This window comes from Phacochoerus africanus, chromosome X, assembly GCF_016906955.1.
Source record: "Phacochoerus africanus isolate WHEZ1 chromosome X, ROS_Pafr_v1, whole genome shotgun sequence".
NCBI classification, from domain to species: Eukaryota; Metazoa; Chordata; class Mammalia; order Artiodactyla; family Suidae; genus Phacochoerus; species Phacochoerus africanus.
Window position 1 is genome coordinate 23,850,477 of NC_062560.1, and position 7,232 is coordinate 23,857,708.

The window sequence follows — 7,232 nt, forward strand, 5'->3', positions numbered from 1 at the left end:
AAAAAGGCTTAAACAAAAAAATGACTCCTTTATCATCGTGCATAAAATCATAGAATATTAGAGTTGGAAAGAACTCTGGATCTTACCTCACATCACCCCTTAACTAAGGCAGGTCTTACCAATAGTAGTGCTGAGATGGGTACTTCCCTCCTTTCATGCTGTCAAGGATGGAGCCTCCTGACCCCAAAGGCAGTCGACTTGGGAAGAAAATCAGAGTATTTGTTTTTTTTTCTGAGTTTTGTCTGAGAGTTCAGTGCAGTGGGGGTGATGTGTACCCATACACCCCAAAGAGAGGTGCACAGCTATGCAGGACTTGTTAAGAGATGGTCAATCCAGTCTTGTACGAGGCCAGAGGATGCAGAGCAGAGTGAGGGAGAGGAGAGAGCAGCACAAATAGAGAGCTCCAGAGAGTTAGTTCCCTTTTAGTCTTCAGTTGACTACTCCATGTTAACTTGTGAGACAATTATTGAAAGCTGTGGAAGGAGTCACTGTAAAAGGTTCAAGAGAACAATCCTTGATGCTCACACGGGGCCAAGAATAGTTAGTGTTCCCACCGGCCAGAGAGAAAAACCTCATAATTCATGGGACATTGGGTAGAGTACTGAGAAATGGAGAAAAATTAATGAACCTTAGGCTAAAAGATGCTCTGGTCTCCAGGAATAAAGCTTAGAAGCAAGTCTGATATAAAAAACAGACAATGATAGAAAAAGAAGAGCCAATGAATCCAAGAAGAAGAAACAAGGATCAGAGTAGAAATGAGAAGTAGAGAAAAATCAATGAAACCAAGATATTTTTGGAGAGGATCAATAAAATTAATAAGCCTCTATCCAGACTCGTGATAAAAGAAAACACTAATCACCAGGATCAGGAGTTGAGAGGTGGTACCACTATCTATTCTGTAGATATCAAAAGGATAGAGGAATTTTATGAAAAATCAAAAGGATAAAGGAATTTTATGAAAAATTATAACAATACACTTGATGACTTAAAATTCTATAGTTATTCAAAGACTCTACGCTCTCCACATCCAATCATGAAGTATTAAAGATTCTGGCCCCTAAATATTTCTAAAATTGATGTCTCTCCATCCTCCAGCATCATATCTGGCTTAGACTACCATCTGACTTGTTATAGCAAACTATTAGCTGAGCACATTGGCTTTCCATGCCCTCTCTATAGTAGCCAAGAGGACTTGTGAAATACGGAAACTTGATTATATCACCCCTCCCACGCCTGTGTAAATGGTTTTCCATTACCCTCAGGAGAAGTCCAAACTCCTTAGCTGGAGTCAACTCTTGCAGCTATTTTCCTCCTCACTCTCAGCAACCAAATGTGTTTTCTGTTGCCTCTGAGCACATGCCTATCCCCACTACCTTTAACTCTTTTCCATATAAACTTGGCCAACTTTGAGTGTCTTTCAGGTCTCAGCTTAAAAGTATATTCTTACTCTTTTTTTTTGTTTTTGTTTTTGCTTTATAGCAAAACCTGAAATTCAATGGCATGTAATTTTTGACACAGATTACTTTAAGCAGGGTACAAACAAGAAGTTCTTGATTCCAACTTCTGATTTTCTGCTGATTCATACTCCATATTGAAAATATGATTGTCTCCCTCTGAAATTACCCTGATTACATATATAAATGCATATAAACATTATCAATCTATTATCCAAAAGTGAATACTGACACAGTAATTCAGTTGTAGACTTTTGTGACTATTTATAAACTATGAGATGGAAGTAGATAGCTTTCAATTGGCTTATAGTATTTTATTCAGACTAAGAGTATATAATTGATTGAGCAGTATATTATACTTGATGATACTACTGTGGCATTTTCCAAAGTTCTTTTCTTTTTTTTTTCTTTTTTTTTTTTTTGTCTTTTCATCTTTTTAGGGCCACACTTGTGGCCTATGGAGGTTCTCAGGCTAGGGGTCGAATTGGAGTTATAGTTGCCGGCCTACACCACAGGCACAGCAACACAGGATCCAAGTGGCACCTGCGACCTACACCACAGCTCACAGCAATGGCAGATCCTTAACCCACTGAGCGGGACCAGGGGTTAAACCTGCGTCCTCATGAATGCTAGTCAGGTTCATTTCTGCTGAGCCAGGATGGGAGCTCCCCAAAGTTCTTTTTCTTTGACTTTTTACTTGTCTGATTCTGAAAGGTGCTTTGGTAACATTAAGTAACCTACACTCCAGGAGAGAGCCCTTTGCTGTCGTTTATACACATTTTTGGTTCACTTGTCTTCTATTTTAATAAATCTGTGGTGAATTTTGAACAAAAAATAACCTTTCTCTGCTAATCAGATTCTTCTTAGCAGTTTCTTTCTCTGACATATTTTCCTTCTCTTTTCTTCCAGTCACTTGTTTCTAATTATAAAAGTCTTTTTTTTTTTAATTTTTTTTTTAGCTTCCGAAATTTTACAACATACATAATGGAGGAGGGAAAGAAAAACGTGCAGAGATGAAACCCTGTTAACACTGGTGTGTGTTTTTTGGTGTTCCCGTCGTGGGTCAGTGGCTAATGAATCCAACTAGGAACTATGAGGTTGTGGCTTCGATCCCTGGCCTTGCTCAGTGTGTTAAGGATCCAGCGTTGCCGTGAGCTGTGGTCCAGGTCGTAGACGTGGCTCGGATCTGGTGTTGCTGTGGCTGTGGTGTAGGCCGGCAGCTACAGCTCCGATTAGACCCCTAGCCTGGGAACCTCCATATGCCACAGGAGCGGCCCTAGAAAAGGCAAAAAGACAAAAAACAAAAAACAAAAAAAACAAAAAAAAACCCAAAACCTAAAACATTGGGGTGTGTTTTCATACCACCATGCTGCCTATTTGTGCCCCCACAGAGTAAGGTTAGTTAGCCTTTGCCACAGTTGCTTCAAAGATTTTTCACTGATTTGATTTTAATTTTTGCCTCTAAATTTTAGATCTAATATTTTTAGTATAGAGACTTTCCTTTTTTGTTCAGTCAAATCTGTTGTATTTATCTCACTGCTTTTAGGCTTAGAAATGACTTTTTCACACAGAGTGCATAAATAAATACTGTCTTTTTTTTTTTTTTTTTTTTTTTTTTTTTGCTTTTTAGGGCTGTACCCACGGCATGTAGAAGTTCCCAGGCTAGGGGTCAAAGCAGAGCTGCAGCTGCTGGCCTACACCATAGCCATAGCAACGTGAGGACTGAGCTGTGTTTATGACCTATACCACAGCTCACTGCAATGCATACCAGATCCTTAACCCACTGAGTGGGGCCAGGGGTTGTACCAGATCCTTAACCCACTGAGTGGGGCCAGGGGTTATTGCTGAGCCACAACAAGAACTCCTATTTTCATCTTTTTTTTTTTTTTTTTAAGGTTTCAGCTTTAGAGTTAACCGTGTAGTTCACATGTAATTTAATTTTATGAGTATATTGATTATTTCCTGTAGTCAATATTTCTCATATTCAATTTTATCCATCTTCACTGTTGACTTAAAATGTTCCTCTAAACAAATACAAATCTTTTATAGACTAGTATCTGTTCATAAGCTATTCTGTTTATTTGATTTATTGTTGTGCCAATACAATACTGTATTAACTATTATAACTTGTATGTCTAATATTTAGTATAGGCATTTCCCCTATAACTTTTTCTTTACCCCAACTTTTTTTAGGTGTTTAAATCTCTTCTATACTTGCTAAATTTTGGACTAATATTTGTTAACATTCAAATTATCATATAAGGATTCTGGTATTTTATTCCTATAACTTAATTTGGAAATAGTTGTCATATATGTGAAATATATTTATTTAGTTTTTATGTAAAATAGGCTGTCTCAGTTTTTCATTATTCCTTTATTCTATAGGTCCCGTATATTTTAGGCGAATATATTTCTAGCTAAGTTAAGTATTTCTTGTTGTTATTATAGGAAAAGTCAACTTTCTGTATTTTTCTATTTTGTGTTTTAACTAACTATTGCTAGTGGATTGAAAAAATATTTGAAGACATATTTTAGTTTATTTAAATATGTATTTTTTTAGTGAAAAACAAGTAATATAAACAGTAGGTTTGATTCAGAGGAAGGAATCTGTCCAGGCTGTCAGAGTTGACTCAAGTTCTAAAGAAGAAGAATGATTTCAAATATGGACAAAAAAGATGAGGATGTGTCTGACATTTCAGGGCAGAGTTGTAGAGTCGAGCAAGGTGTATTCAGGCATAGTGAGCAAGACACCTAACTTTTGTGAATGTTTGGAAATAGTTAATGTTAAAAGTAGTGAGATTATGGAAAACCTTGGATGTTGACCGAAGGCTATAATTCGGACAGCATTGTATTCAAAGAGGAATAGACAGTCACATCAGCAAAATGTGTATTCTTGAGAAAGTGACAGGTCTGAAGTGCTACTTTTGAAAGGTAATCTCTAGGTAATGTTTAGGTTTGGTGCAGAATTAGCCTGTTTAGGCCACCATAACAAAATATCAAAGATTATGTGCCTTAAACAACAGAAATGGATTTTTCTCACTGTTAGGGAGGCTGAGAGTCCAAGGTCCTGGGTGCTTTGCTTCATGGTGAGGGCTCTCTTCTTAGCTTGCAGAGGGAGACCTGCATGTAGTGTTCTCATATAACATTTTTGTGTGCACACTTGGCTGAGAAGGTGTGCTTTGGTCTCCCGTTTTTTTTTTTTTTTTTTTTTTTGCTTTTTAGAGCCACACCCTCAGCATATGGAGGTTCCCAGGCTAGGGGTCGAATTGGAGCTACAGCTGCCAGCCCACACCACAGCCACGGCAATGCCGGATCCTTAACCCACTGAGTGAGGCCAAGGATCAAACACACAACCTCATGGTTACTAGTCAGATTAGTTTTTGCTGTGCCGCAATGGAAACTCCTCTTCCTCTTCTTATAAAGGACACCAATCTTATCAGATTAGGACCCCACCCTTATGACCTCATAGAGCTTCAACATGAATTTTAGTGGGGATATAATCATTCAGTCCACCACATTTGGCTTGCAGAGGAGAGAGCTTAGAAGAACGCTGGCTAGATTGGTAACAGTGAGGAGATGAGGATATAGGAGGAATTTTGAAGTGGAGTAATGGGAAAAGGGAACATATGTCCTTCTTGGATGTCTTTTGTTCATCCTATCATGGTGCCTGTTTACATTCATATGGTCAGTGCCCGAGTACAAAGTTTTAGAGAATGGTCCCATGTCCTGTTTAAAGTGAATTTTATAGCTGGCAGGAGAATACTTACTCTTTGTGTGTACTTACTACTTGAAAATGATGAATAATTATTTTGGCATCAGTAACTTGGAACAGCTTTGAAAAAAAGAAAGGAAGTTGTAAAAGAACAAGCAGCTATGAATCTGGCTTGATTGGATTTTACCTGATTTGGGAAAATAGAATATTGACACTCTAGTCATTATTTTGAATGTTATAGAAGCCTCTGAATAGTTATCGGGACAATTTCTGATAAGGGTAGGAAAAATTTTTGTGAAATTGGGACATCATTCTAAAGTCCCCCTATGCAGGGGTCAGAAAACATTTTCTGTAAAGGGACACATAATAAATATTCTAGCTTTGCAGGTCATAAGGTTTCTGCCAGTGGTGCAAACATGGCCATAGATGATATGTAAATGCTGAGTATGGCTGTGCTCCAATAAAACTTTTTTTACAAAATAGGCTGAAGATAAAAATCATTAATAAAAAAACACTGTAAACCAACTATAATGGAAAAATAAAAATCATTAATAAAAAAATACTCCCCCCCAAATAGGCTGCAGGCTGGATTTGACTCATGGGCTGTAATTGATGACTACTGATCTAATCTCTTGTGCAGAGTATTTTATAAATGTAATCACTTGGATGATCAGTATGTTGCAGTATGTAGTTACTATGCTCTTTTTTAAAAGACCTGAAAGAACTTGGCCAATGTATTTTCAATAATTTATGAACTTTCTTCTAATACATTAGTAGGTTTTTGATACCTGAAAGATGGAGATTGGGGTGATCTTTGAACTTGAAAAAACATCTATCATTTTCGTCACCCCTCTTTGACATTAGTTAGTTAAGGGTGACCCAAGTGGACCAATTTAAATTCACTTTTTTATTCCTCATGCTAGTGTCTCTGTGACACCCTCTTCAGTTGGTCAGTTGCAAAGAATACTTCCATTCTTGGCATTATATTTTGCTTCATAGCTGTTTATGATATTACAAGGAGCATTGTAGCATGCATAGAGGTTAAGAGCATAGATTGTAAGCCAGACTCTAGGAACTTGTATGAACTCTGTAAGTTACTTAAACCTCTATAGGTTTCACTTTCCTTAGCTATCGAATGGATGTAATAGTAGCTTCCATCTCACAGGTTCTTTCATGAAGATGACATGAAGAAATACAAGTATACTATTCAGAACAATTATTGATGTACAGAAACTGCTTATTAAATGATCATTTGAGTCTCCCTGTTAGGTTGAAAGCTTTATGAGGGCAAAGACAGTGCTATATTTTGCTCTTCTTGATTATAAAGCAGTTTTCTTAGAGCATACTACTATTCTATGTACGATAGCTCTTACTTTCATCACATGGACTAAGCAATCATCAGCTTTTTGTTAAACTGCATCATTTCCATTCCTTTGTTTATACTTAGGAAAAGGTGTCAGCATGCAGGAAAGTCTACAGAGTAAAGAGAAACAAGGTAAATAAAGAAATGTAGAAAGGGATCTTAAAACTTAGCTAAATAACCTGTGAGTATTTACCAAGAAGAATTTGTCAATCTGTGAGGAAGCAGCAGTGTCAACCTGAGCCATCTAGGTGTCTTCATGAGTTAATATATTGCTTAGTGTTGCTGCTTTTGATTCCTCTCAGTCTAGGGTAGTGGGCAGAGTAATAGTTACCTGTGCTATTATGTATGTAAACTCGAATCAAATTGTAAGAGAACAGAAACTAAATAGTCTCACTATCCACCAACTCCTTTCTCACCTGTAGTGTTGGTATCCTTGGCCAGCCCTCATTACTGTCCCTGGAGCTTGTTACCGTGAGTTCTGGGCTGCTCTTCCACTGGATACACCATGGCCATTTCAAGTTCTTTAGTCATCTCTTTTCTCCTTCTCATGTTCAGGCTAATTTAATTTATTCCTAATTTGTGCTCAGTTTTACCCTTTGTTTTTTTCTTTTTTGGCCACACCTGCAGCATATGGAAGTTCCCTGGCCAGGGATCGAATCTGAGCAGGAGCTGCAAGTGGCACAGCTGTGGCAATGCCAGATCC